This window comes from Schistocerca piceifrons, chromosome X, assembly GCF_021461385.2.
Source record: "Schistocerca piceifrons isolate TAMUIC-IGC-003096 chromosome X, iqSchPice1.1, whole genome shotgun sequence".
In the NCBI taxonomy this organism is placed as follows: Eukaryota; Metazoa; Arthropoda; class Insecta; order Orthoptera; family Acrididae; genus Schistocerca; species Schistocerca piceifrons.
This window is the reverse complement of record NC_060149.1, coordinates 202,663,949-202,677,908: the sequence shown is the minus strand read 5'-3', so window position 1 is coordinate 202,677,908 and position 13,960 is coordinate 202,663,949. Positions and strand designations below refer to the sequence as shown.

At 44.5% G+C, this 13,960-nt stretch overlaps 1 protein-coding gene across 3 annotated transcripts in view; it reads right to left on the bottom strand.

The window, feature by feature from the left end:
- LOC124721610 (ras-related protein Rab-3) overlaps positions 1-13,960 on the bottom strand; it is an 832,513-nt gene that overhangs the window by 370,898 nt on the left and 447,655 nt on the right. The window contains exon 1 of one of the 3 annotated variants that reach the window (XM_047246663.1): positions 5,683-5,823. The exons of the other annotated variants lie outside the window; for them this stretch is intronic. The gene's annotated coding sequence lies outside the window, so the exon portion shown is untranslated. Of the gene's footprint in view, positions 1-5,682; positions 5,824-13,960 lie in introns of those variants that run through there. 3 annotated transcript variants of the gene reach the window in all.

Genomic DNA, 13,960 nt, shown 5'->3' with positions numbered 1-13,960 from the left:
GTTAAACGCAAAAAGAAATGGCATACCGTTGCGCAATATTATGCGGCCCCATTTCTGTGACGAGAGACACAAACACGTGTTAACTTATTACAGCACAACTCACGACTGAGCAGTTGCATCGATGTGCCGCTTGGACAAGAAGCAGCTTACAGACCAAGGTCAAAGGTATTGTGCCTACGGAAGCCTGCAGGGTTGCCACATCTTGAAAGAAAATCAGTCTCATTACGTTATTGTCGTACCTCGTATGTCGTACGCGCAAACGACTATCTCTTCTGTGCAACTGGCCGCTGTGGCCTAACGGTTCTAGGCGCTTCAGTCCAGAACCACGCTGCTGCTACGGTCGCACGTTCCAATCCGTGAACTCAATAGAGAAAGTTTAGAGAACCGGAAGTTAGGACAGACTGCGGAACGATTATACTGCCATGTGAATTTATGTTCATCTAGCGTAAAGACCACGAACACAACATAAGAGAAATCAGGGCTGGAACGGAAGCATATAGATAGTCGTTTTTCCATTTCTTCATCTGCGAGTGGAATGAGAAGAGGAATAACTAGCACTAGTAAAAGGTATCCTCTGCCATGCGCCGTATGGTGGTTTTCAGAGAATGTACTGAATGTAGATGTATAACTAATGAGGATGGCATGTTGCCGACTAAAATTGCTAAGCATTTTCAGTCTCAGGTGGTAATATCTGTCACACATCTGTTTACAGAAACTGCTAAAAGAATAACATGGGTACAGATTTTAATTTTCTAACGGCAACCATGTTTGTGCAGCAAATTATGGGGATTGCTGTCAGCCTGATTATGCAGAAAACAATCTTTTCCTACATGAATTTCCTTAGCCAAATATGTTTCGGCACGTTTTTCTTTTGATGTCTGGAACCATATGTTTTAGGAAATAACTAGTGTATGCAAAATAAGGCCTCGGTGTATGAGAAATTAAGCTTAAAACATTCTTATCCGTTGCAGTCATCTACCTTGTCTTCCTGTTGTTTATGCTTTGTTAACTGTTCAGGTGTCAAGCTACCTTTCCCGTTACTGAAGATACAAACCTTTATGTTTAGAGAAATAGTGCAGTACATAAACAAGAGTTTAAGACCTAATTTTTCACTCAAGAATTTTCTCGTAAACGTGATGCACTTTCAGAAGCCAATAAAATAAAATATCCTGACCACGGCATTACTGTGCCAAAATACGTTAGTGCAAAAAAGTAATATAGTAAGATTTTGTCGTTTGCATGCACTGGAGGGCAAACTCCAAACAGACGGCGTCCGGCCACTGACATTGCCAAATCCAGATTGACATGCTGATATGGCCAAGAAAAAGAAGAAGACGACTCGTATTCACTTACAAGTTTGGCAACCTGCGCCAATCGCTGAAATATATGATGTGATTCAACAAATGACTATCAGCTGTGATGATGCAGCTTAATGAAGTACCCCCCTCCAACCCCTGACTGAGCTCATTAGTCACCACGAACAATGTGTAAATTTCTCTTTCAATAAGCGTTAGTGTAGTTTGTCGTTTACGCAAAACAGATAACTGGAATTGTATACTGCATTCTCTGACAGGTATCGACGTATAAAATTTATTTTGTGTATCTTACATCAGACAAATGACAAAACAGTAAACAAAGTAATGACTATCAGGACTATATGTTGCGTAAAATCGAAATTTACTTGAAATGCTGCTTATGTCAAAGACATTTCAACCCGCAGGAACCGGGCAGCTATCAACTTTCTACATGCGATACATCTTTCATCATATAACTCTAGTTGTCGAAATATTTGGTCGTATAATGAGCCTAAATCGGGCGTTCTTTCCCTCTGTGAAGCAGACAATAAAATATGTGAGGCGACAAGAACATAACTTGTATATGAATTGTGAATCGCAACAAACGGAACGCCATAAAATGTCTGTTGCAATGATTTGAGTTGGAGTGTAGTGAAATAACTCCAAACTTATATTCACGTAATAAAGAAGAACTTGAATACACAGGACGTCCTATTTGAAAGCTACGTATTGAGTAATTATTGCATTACGACGTATTTGTTCGCTGCTACTCAATAAACCAAATTTTAGCAGCAGTTCAGTATTGACAACGAGCGAGATTTGCGTACATAAATTATTTGAGACGTCTTGTATCATTTTGTTGATAGGGCCGCTCCAGGATCATGCTCGCTGTGATGCAATGACTGCAGCATCGGGCACTGTGGTAACGGCTGAGATAATTTCCGCTGTGCCACAACACTGCAACTCAATCCAGTGAACCTGTCTCCGTGGGCAGGCTGTTGCTGATGCTAGAGAATCCCCAAAAAGCTCTGAAATGAAAGCAACGTTCCAGAAAGTGTTATAGCGAAAATTAATGGGGTTCACTTGTGTTATTCGTTGTTTACGTGGTACTCGTAGTGAACGAATACTCGAAACTCTTGCGTCGTATGTAAACGACGTCGTCGGTGAACGCGTCTCCGACTTAAACTTCCAAGAGCGTCAGTAGATATTTCTTTCTTTCGCTTACCACTCGCAGAATGAGAGAGCAGTAAAACTACATAAATTAAAGCTATATCGAGATTTGTCGTAATTGTTCTTCCCGCGCACCACCCACTGAAGGAATAGGAGTGGTGTGCTGGTGGGGGGAGGGTTGATAATGTAACCTCCGCCACACACCGAAAGGTATCGCACGGACTACACATGCAAAAATTAATACTGTCTGTAGAAGTTATCACATATAGTCAAGATAGGCTTTACGAGCCAGTGGGAGTAGCTTGGAGTTGGGTAAAATTAAATGACCGACGGAGAGAGTACGGTAAACTGTCGATCCAGCGCGTTCGCTCAGTCAACTATCTAGGACTGGAACATCTTTCATATTTTGGATACGAAATGTATCATATATTTTACTTTTTTTCGTGATGAATACCTGAAAGTTGTTCCAAGTCCGCTTGCACACAGCACCAGTTACACCTATAAATGGCGTCACTGAGATATTCAGTAACGGAAGCAGCCTCTGGTGACGAAATCTGTGGAAAGATTACTCTCCGTACTGAAGTCTCTTTGGATTATTGTCGGCTGGTGCGATGGGCCCAACGCTAAGGACATACATATCGAAACAGCTCGTTTTTACGTGTGTCCATATGGCACTTATCCGCTTACGCTAACATATGACAGCAGTTCGTTGCCGTGTAGAAAATGCCAAAACCTCTTTCATTGTCAACTGCTGAGTTACACTGCTGTATTCTCAACACTCCGAGCACAACTTATGTGAGAATGCTAGCAGTTCAGCAGAGACGACGATATTAACAATCAAGCTTACAGCTTACAATTTTATACTAAAAGCTACAGGAACTGCTACGAGCAGGAGCAACGACTTCGGAAGAAACGCGCGAAGTCTCATTGGCGATGCAGGGGCGTGCTGCTAGAGCACTCTTATATACTTACTGGAACGGCATTCGTTTGCAATATTTGACCGAACAGTGCAATTACAAGGTAGACACGACAGCTGCGCTGTGCAGTAGGAAAAACATTAAACAAAAAACTGCAAGACTAACTGACATTCGTGAACAATGGAAGGCAATAGCAACGCGCCTACTGAAGGCGTTTCCATCGACAATTATTTTATTACATAAGACAACCGAAACGAAAATCCCACATTTCAAATGAATTGTTGTGTTAAATCTGAAAGTGTGAAGTGTGAAAGTATGGGGAACAGATTACCTAACGCGCCTAAACAATATTGTGTTGCTGTAATACAAGAATGCATACAATTTACGCAAAGCAATAACAACTTAATTCTTAGAGTAAACGTAATCTATACGGACACGTTTTCCGCAGTGAAAGCACACTTAACGAGACAGTACAACTCACGAAAAAGATACTCTTGGAAAAAGGAAAGAAAGGAAATGGTGTTATATTGATCTGTTCGTATTCGCACGGAAGGCCTCAGATAGTGAGATCTGTCAGTCATGAAACGCTTCTTCTAAAGTCTGTAATGGGGAAATATGCTACGTAGAACTTGTAACCAATATCTAGGACCCATATGGGCACCACTTTCTTTGCTGTTGAAACACGCGAGAACACTTAACGAAAAAACACACCATGAGATGTGCAATAAAAGCAAATTTATGTGTGCCTGTTTCAGGATGTTAGAAACTGTAAGCTTGTGTCTGCCTGATGTCGATTCAGCGTTGTGACCCGCCAGTTGGAGCATAGTAATCAATATTCAGCTGTTGCCGAAAGGAACAGAATTGTTTCTGCTCACAGGGGTGTCACGAATAATGCACCAAATTATACATTTTAAATGTTTCAAGAGTTCTACGTATGTCAAAGTGTCTGAATAATCTTTCATTAAAACTATAAAAACGTGGAGTTCAACATAGTCTTGTGCGAGAGATCGTGATTTAATACCTGTCTCTAACAGTTTTCGGTTGCTTTGTAGTTCAGTTTTTCCTTATGCATGCATCCTTTGAATGAGATAATCGCGAACCAGTACGACATATCGAATAAGGTATGAATCGAAATCGGCAGTAGCAACCCAAAATATTACACATATGGTGCTAGCTACAATTTTTGAAACAAGTGCTAGATATATAAATGATTTATCTCATCGATAAAATGCTGTCTGCAATCAGATTCCACGAAAACTACAGACTTTTTCCGTTGCCGCCTTAGCGTTACGCTTCCCGCCAGACTTCGAACTTCTGTCGACTTGAAAAGTGTCGAAATTTTTGCGTGGAGGATAGAATTATAATACGCGAAAGTTAGATAATGGTTTCAGAGAGCCTGTCACGGATTTGAAAGGGATGGATAAATTTCGTGTATTTCAATTGTATACACGACACACAAAATAATTTCCCTGCTGAATACGTAAGTACTTCACGCTAAGTCAGTTTCATACGAACTGCCATTGATACAGTACTAGATAACAGTAATTTTTAAACCTAAAGTCTGTTTTGAAAAACCACGCAATACTTTTGCTTATATTCGCCAAAGCAGGAGGCATTGGTCACAAAGGGAGTAAAACATACGTTAACTCTGTTAAATAAATGATCTGTATTCTCAAATAATACGCAGATCCAGTCAGAAAAAAATTATTTGATTCGGGCACAACAGCGAATTCCCGTGTTTCGTGAGGCTCATTACGACAGAAATGGTGCAAAAATATGTACTCGCAACTGGTAACACATGTAACAGCGTGTTACGTGGACATTTAATCATTATCATTCCCACAGAATTGCAACAGGCGTATGCGTATTCCTAGCTAAATGTTGCAACACAGTACCCTCGTGTTCAAATGACATCCGTGTTCGACAATCTCTACTGACGCAAGGAGGAGGCGTTATTGACGAAACCTGCTCGGTGTACGGGTCAACGAACACAGGGGATTGGCGGTTATAGGCGACCGTCAGAAAAGATCTGCAATGAGTTGCAGTTTTTTTTTGCACTGTCTGAGGTGCGAGAAACTTTTCCCGAAACTAGTTTACCGCCAAAATCGAGTACATCGGAGACTACGGCACATTCTCGAGATGCTATTCGCAACAGGTCGCGCAGTTGCAAAAAAAATGTATTACATTAACAATTATACAGTCGCCGCATATTTCTGAGCAAGGCTACCCAAGGATCTGAGAAAAATGTTGCATTGCGCGCGGCTAGGACTACGCGCAAAGCGCGTCGAAGGAGAACAGACCTGGTGATGAGTGCGCTGTGGTGTTCACCGACTGACAGACACGCCACGCACCAGCCGAATATCGCGAGAGTGCGTCGCGCACCCAGGTGTTAGTGACTGTCAGCAAAGCACGGCCGAGCACTGCGGGCTAATACGCTATCATAGTAACGTTACAAGATGGCGCGCGCTGCTGCTGCGCTCTAGTGGCGAGTGTAGCCAGCTGCTCCCCCCTGGTATTGATTTCGCAGGCGGGTGCCCGCCCGCTACACGGCGCTTCATTCAGCCGCTCGTCAATGTATGCGGCCACAATCCGATCGAGTTAGCACCGCAGCCCAAATGCGACAAGTGCCACGTTCCTCCCTCGCTTTGCACCTCTGCCCTAGTTACGCTCGTCGGGTTACTCGCGATATAAACCGGTTTTTTTGGAGAATCCGCTCACGGCCCTAGTAAACTAATTGGATAGAGCTAAGTAGTACAATCAGCAATCTGAGACGACTGGAGCCGAATATACTTTAACGTCACAAAAACGAAGGAAGAGACGAGCCAGAAAATCGATCGTGTCTCGGTATCCATCTGTTATTATTATTTAGCGTATGGCTAATACAGACATATCATGGAATTAAATTACGTATACATATGTACATATTAACACACAAGAAACTTAAGTTTGTCTTTACAACTGAATATCCAGTCCTTCAATCCAGCGCACTGCATCTGGAGTTGCTAGCAGGAAGTCCTCTTTGGCGCCGTGATAGGCTCGAATCCTGCATTCACTGACAATGTGGTGAACAGTCTGGTATGGAGCCCCGCAGTCACAGGCTGTATCAGGCAGCTTCTTCCACTTAAAGAGAGCATCCCTTCATCGGCCATGGCCGCTACGGATTCTGTTGAGAGTAGTCTAGGTCTTGCGTGGTAGGTCGAATCCACTTGGAAGTTTAGCACCTGAGAAGATGTTATGCAGGTGCACATCTGTCACTGCTGCCCACCGACCTTTCCATTCTTCAAGAGGTTTGAAATCCTTAGCAACCATGTCAGCAGCATCGCACAGAGTTGGATGGCGTGATTTCAGTCTCTTACGATTTAAAAGCGGCAGGTCGCTGTGAACGGGTAGGTTAGAATTCCTGGAGATCTTGTGGAACTCTCTCATAAGGGCAGTACATCTGCGTAGATCAGGAGGCATTTATACCGGTTAACATTGGAAGCCAATAAACTGGAGTAGATATGATTGCGCGAGATATTATGCGCATTGTCGTATTCATCTGGGTATCAACAAGCCTTGTATGATGACTGTTCGTCCAAACAGGTGCACAATACTCAGCACTTGAGTACACCAAGCCCAGAGCTGAAGATCGCAGGGTAGTTGCTGAAGATCCCCAGGTAGTTCCGCATAGCTTATGGAGGATGTTGTTTCGAGTCCTCAACTTTTGAGCTAAGTTAAGAAGGTGTTGTTTGAAGCATAGTGTACGATCCAGGATGACTCCAAGATATTTTGGGTTCCAATTATGACGAAGAATTCTGCCTCTAAAACGTACTTCCAGTTTTACGTTCGCCAACCAGTTATTTAGATGGAAGCAACACACTTCTGTTTTACTCACACTGGGTTGGAATCTCCAGATTTTGAAGTAATTATCTAATGCAGACAGGTCATTAGCTAGAATCTCTTTTGTTGTCTTCATTTCTTGGTGTTTTACGGCTAGAGCCAGGTCATCAGCATAGCAGTATTTTCTGGACGAAGTGTCAGGTAGATCAGATAGATATAGGTTGAACAGTAAGGGTGAGAGAGCTGATGCTTGAGGCAATCCATTGTTCAGCTTCCTCTCCTTACTTATGTTGCTTCCAGTGATTACCTGGAACTTCCGATCATCTGTTGTAGTATCTTATAACAACTTCTCAGACCTAATGAGGTACCTCGAACAGAATTATCTCGACCGAGACAGCTAGCTTGGTTCCGTAAACGTCGGTCTTGCGAAACGCAATTCGTTTTGTTCTCACGTGACGTCCTGAAAGCCGAGGATACAGGTAGAGAGGTGGATGCAATATTTGTTGTCTTTCGAAAAGCATTTGAATCGACATCGTATCAATGTTTATTAACGAAAGTACAGTTATATGGGGCAGTAACGAACTTTCTGACTGAAATGAAGATTTATGGTACGGGGGGCGCAGCATGTTATCTAGGATGGAGAGTCAGCGACAAATGTAAAAGTAACTTGGGGCGTGTCCCAGTGAAGTGCGTTGGCAGCATTGCTGTTTTCTTTGTATATTGATGACCTGGCAGTCAATTTTAATCAGATCTTTTGTAGGTATATAATGAAATAGCGTCTGAAAAACGCTACACAAATAGTTGCTCATGAATCTATATTATTTCAAACTGATACAAGGATTGACATCTTGCTTTCAATGTTGCGAAATGTAATATTATGCCCTTGGCTAAACACAAAAAAGGGGTAAAAAGTTAGTCACGCTAATATCGTGTAACACCGACACTCTCGCTCAGCTGAAGGCCTTCCGTCGTCATTAGATGCCCTAGAGCTTGAAAGATTACCGTCAAACCTCCTTGCCTAGGGACGCCAGATGAAAGTTGATGTCGTCAAGCCCCGAATGAAAATTGCGCAACGGATAACCGGGGAGGGGAGCTTGAGAGCGCTACATAGAGAGCGTGCCCTGTTCTGTACGATACTAGGCAAGGGGCTGGAGGGCTCACATGCTGATGTGTGGGTCCCTGCATTCCATATCTTTTATTTTAAATGAATTCCTTTAACTTGACTCCTTTTTGATTTTTGGGGTATGTTAAAGATTGATGACAACTGATTATTTATTTATTTTAAACGTTATCACTCGACTTTACAGCGATTGCAGCAATTGACCCAGTTTACAGATATTACAATTTTACAACTTATAGCTCGGGTGTATTATATACTAATCTGCATGCACGTTTCTACGGAAAAGACGGACTTGCGTTGGTCGAATGTATACAACCAAAGTCTCCCAATATTTTACGTGGGACATCCACTATGTGAGGAGGATAACGGGCAAACTGGGGACCAGATACATTAACACTGGGGGAGGGGTCAAATTTCCGAAATTAAACGAGAACATTCATTTCCTTACACAATCCGAAGCTGGAAATAAAATAACTAGTGCACATATTCAAATACCCCTCCACGCGTGAACATCGAGACAGACGCACTGATGGCACGTCTGCTCACTTACCCGTCTTCTGTAACACTCCCTGAATATGGCGGGCACCCGGGGGTCTCCCTGGGCTGCGGTGGAGGGGGTGGTCAAACCACTTGGCCGTGACCAACCTCTCCATCCCAAATCTTGTGACACTGGAACATCTTTGACTTTGCCCTGCCTGTGCTGTCTCTCTGATCCCCTACCCAGGAGTAAGGTTGGAACTACTATACTACAGAACCACTTCCCAACTACACTCCTGGAAATGGAAAAAAGAACACATTGACACCGGTGTGTCGGACCCACCATACTTGCTCCGGACACTGCGAGAGGGCTGTACAAGCAATGATCACACGCACGGCACAGCGGACACACCAGGAACCGCGGTGTTGGCCGTCAAATGGCGCTAGCTGCGCAGCATTTGTGCACCGCCGCCGTCAGTGTCAGCCAGTTTGCCGTGGCATACGGAGCTCCATCGCAGTCTTTAACACTGGTAGCATGCCGCGACAGCGTGGACGTGAACCGTATGTGCAGTTGACGGACTTTGAGCGAGGGCGTATAGTGGGCATGCGGGAGGCTGGGTGGACGTACCGCCGAATTGCTCAACACGTGGGGCGTGAGGTCTCCACAGTACATCGATGTTGTCGCCAGTGGTCGGCGGAAGGTGCACGTGCCCGTCGACCTGGGACCGGACCGCAGCGGCGCACGGATGTACGCCAAGACCGTAGGATCCTACGCAGTGCCGTAGGGGACCGCACCGCCACTTCCCAGCAAATTAGGGACACTGTTGCTCCTGGGGTATCGGCGAGGACCATTCGCAACCGTCTCCATGAAGCTGCGCTACGGTCCCGCACACCGTTAGGCCGTCTTCCGCTCACGCCCCAACATCGTGCAGCCCGCCTCCAGTGGTGTCGCGACAGGCGTGAATGGAGGGACGAATGGAGACGTGTCGTCTTCAACGATGAGAGTCGCTTCTGCCTTGGTGCCAATGATGGTCGTATGCGTGTTTGGCGCCGTGCAGGTGAGCGCCACAATCAGGACTGCATACGACCGAGGCACACAGGGCCAACACCCGGCATCATGGTGTGGGGAGCGATCTCCTACACTGGCTGTACACCACTGGTGATCGTCGAGGGGACACTGGATAGTGCACGGTACATCCAAACCGTCATCGAACCCATCGTTCTACCATTCCTAGACCGGCAAGGGAACTTGCTGTTCCAACAGGACAATGCACGTCCGCATGTATCCCGTGCCACCCAACGTGCTCTAGAAGGTGTAAGTCAACTACCCTGGCCAGCAAGATCTCCGGATCTGTCCCCCATTGAGCATGTTTGGGACCGGATGAAGCGTCGTCTCACGCGGTCTGCACGTCCAGCACGAACGCTGGTCCAACTGAGGCGCCAGGTGGAAATGGCATGGCAAGACGTTCCACAGGACTACATCCAGCATCTCTACGATCGTCTCCATGGAAGAATAGCAGCCTGCATTGCTGCGAAAGGTGGATATACACTGTACTAGTGCCGACATTGTGCATGCTCTGTTGCCTGTGTCTATGTGCTTGTGGTTCTGTCAGTGTGATCATGTGATGTATCTGACCCCAGGAATGTGTCAATAAAGTTTCCCCTTCCTGGGACAATGAATTCACGGTGTTCTTATTTCAATTTCCAGGAGTGTAAGATTTGGCCATACTTTATGGAAAAGTGTGAGGAGGATTAGGAAAGTTCATGTGCAGATTCACATTCACGTACAAGAAATCCATAATACACGACACATATAAATATATATTATGAACCCATCCACATGGGTTCTGTTGCACCCGCGGCCGGCCGCGTCGTGCAATAAAACTGGCGGCGGAGCCGCCTCCGTTTGTATTTCCCGGTGCGAGCGAGCAGCGAAACCTGCTGCTTATGGAGCGGAAACTACTGTACCGTTTCAAGCTACCAAACTGCAGAGATGATTCGATCTGGTGCCCCAAATAGCCCTAGAGAGTTTGTTTCGTTTTAAGGTAGGATCATTTATTTTGCTAGTCGAGGTGCAGTAGCACACCAGAGTGTTCGTCAAACCAGGAAAATTCGCGGGTACTCCAGTCAACACGACTGTTATTATCCTGGAAAACGGGAATGTCCGCATAGAGGAATGGGCAATACTTGGTCACCGAGAATTTTGAAATGAATGCGTGGGCCCAAGTCATGGTACGAAAGACACCTACAAACCATCATAGACACAGTCCCGGCTTTAACTACACGCTGCAAATTAAATGCAGCATTTGGCAGCTTGTGGGATCCACACCTTTCATCATTTGAAACGTGTCAAAACTGCGACTCTTCGGCCTACACTACACACCTCCAGTCGATTGATTTTCCGTCTGTGTATTGTAAGATGAGCAGCTGTATGTGCCACAGAGAGCAATGACCTTCCATGAATTACCCGAAACCAAATGTCCACAGCATGCAGTTCCCTTCGCAATGCTAGCTCGGAAATTGGTTGCAGGGGACGTTCATTAACTGACACCAGCTATTTCCATTGCGTTGGTAATTGATAAGACGTGGCGTTCGTTCCTAGTTTCTGGTTGTTAAGTTATTTTATGTTCTTGCGACGTGTTATATGGCTGCCAGTTTTATGTACACCATTCCTTGCTTACAAATTAGACTGTCCACGATGATACGCGATCTTCCTCCAAGGTGTGGTCATAGGCACATCCATACAAAAATGCTCCTATGCCGTTCTGCTGCTGGCCGCGGTGGCAGAGCGGTTCTAGGCGCTTCAGTCTGGAACCGCGCGACTGCTACGGTCGCAGGTTCGAATCATGCCTCGGGCATGGATGTGTGTGATGTCCTTAGGTTAGTTAGGTTTAAGTAGTTCTCAGTTCTAGGGGACTGATGACCTCAGATGTTAAGTCCCATACTGCTCAGAGCCATTTGGACCATTTTTAGCCGTTCTGCCGCATATCTACTACACAGAAAACCATTCCACTGCCGTGATTGAAGTCAGCCGTGGTACGTTCCATAATCACCTGGTACCATCTACAGCGTTCCAAAGCGACCACTATGCTGTTTTAAGAGAATACTTAATATTTTACCAGCTGATATTAATATCCTATGACTACAATAGTCCAGCGGCTGTGGCCGAGCGGTTCTAGGCGCTTCAGCCCAGAACTGCGCTGCTGCTACGGTCGCAGGTTCGAATCCTTCCTCGGGCATGGATGTGTGTGCTGTCCTTAGGTTAGTTAGGTTTAAGTAGCTCTAAGTCTAGGGGACTGATGACCTCAGATGTTAAGTCCCATAGTGCTTAGAGCCATTTGAACCATTTACTACAATATAAATGAGTCATAATTGGAATCACTGAAATAATACATAAACCTGAATGCAATACTTTGTGAGGTCTTGAAGTAGTATGATCATACAGTATCAGTTTTAGGTAAAGACTTGATGGAATTTAGGACACAGGTACGGTGTGGGGAAAATGCAGTTAGTCTACGAAGGATATTGTTTACAAAAGACTCGTGCCACCCATGCAACAATGTTGCTGAAGTGTGTTGGATCTGTACCAGATAGGATTAACCGGAAATGTTGAACGTATACAAAGAATAGCAGCTTTGACTCTCTAGAGAGCATAACGGATATGCTGAAAAACTTTAACTGACAACCCTCAACGAAAGCCTGTTGACGAAGATTCAAGAACCAGAACTGAGTGACGAATCTAGGAATACACTAAAGTCTTCTTAATATTAGGGATCGCGAAAGCTAAATAACACAAATTACAGCGCGTAGAGAGGTATTTACGCAGTGATTCTTCCCGTACTCCTCACGTGAACGGGACTGCAAGATATTCTAATATGAAGTACAATGGGAAGTATCCTCTACCATAAATGCAGATGCAGTCCCTAGCTAGCCGCACGGTTAGCTAAACAGAACGAAAATAGCGTCACGTAGTTACAACAATTCACTTGGGAAGCCATAAACTATGAACATTTCCAGCAGCTCAAAATCAACAATACTAGGTTAGCTACTGCTTTGCTGCAGAATCATTTTATCAGACACTACGTTTACTTCCAACGCAACGTGTGGAAGTCGAAACAAAATTAAAGAATCTGACTTGTGTTTACTTGTAAGGTCGGAATCGATTTTGCTATCCCTGTCGGTTTTCCGTTTTCCGAGATTCGATTGTTTTACACGAGTGGTGTCTGTAAATAAGACTTTTCGGTTTCGTTAGTTTCACCACTTTCGAAAGAGGGTGGTTCAAATGGTTCTGAGCACTATGGGACATAACTTCTGAGGTCATCAGTCCCCTAGAACTTAGAACTACGTAAACCTAACTAACCTAAGGACATCACACACATCCATGCCCCAGGCAGGATTCGAACCTGCGGCCGTAGCGGTCACGAAGTTCCAGACTGAAGCGCCTAGAACCGCTCGGCCACTGCGGCCGGCTTCGAAAGTGAGTTTATCAGTATTTTCGTGATATTTTTTATAAAGAGAATTCTCCGCTATTTTTGTAAATCAAAGACCGACTGCCAGTTCTTGACTTTTACTGAAGCAATTGCTAAACAAGGAAGATGCATTGTTCACCACAAACGAAATTTTCCCGTCAGAAAAGTTGTTTCTTGTTTAACGCAACAAACGCTTTTGGTTACTATTTAAAATTGCTCGAAATTATCGGTCTCTTTCCATATCGATCAACATTTTTGGCGCTGGAGCACCCGTAATGACCAGCTTCGAGATTCGAGGAAACCTAGCAGTGGATTATACCAATTTTAGAATTTCAGAAAAAAATATTCAGGAAGCAGCGAAGATGTCCATTCTACAGGGTAAACCGTTTCTTCCGATAGAAAATAAACCACCAGTTCGGTGGGACGAAGAGTGTCAAAACGCGGTGAAAGAACGTAAGAACGCACTCAAATTATAAAAACATCAAGTGACAGTAGAAAACTACGTTGCTTTCAATAGAGTGCATAAGAAACTGAAACGTCTCCTAAAGGACATGAAACGAAATAATTGGAAAGAATTTTACGGGAGATTAAATGCAAGGACATCCATTTCATCTGTGTGGGAAAAAATTAAACTTACCGGAAAGGTTCAAACCCAGACGTCCAGCCGCATGACTTTTCGAATCAGTTAGATGG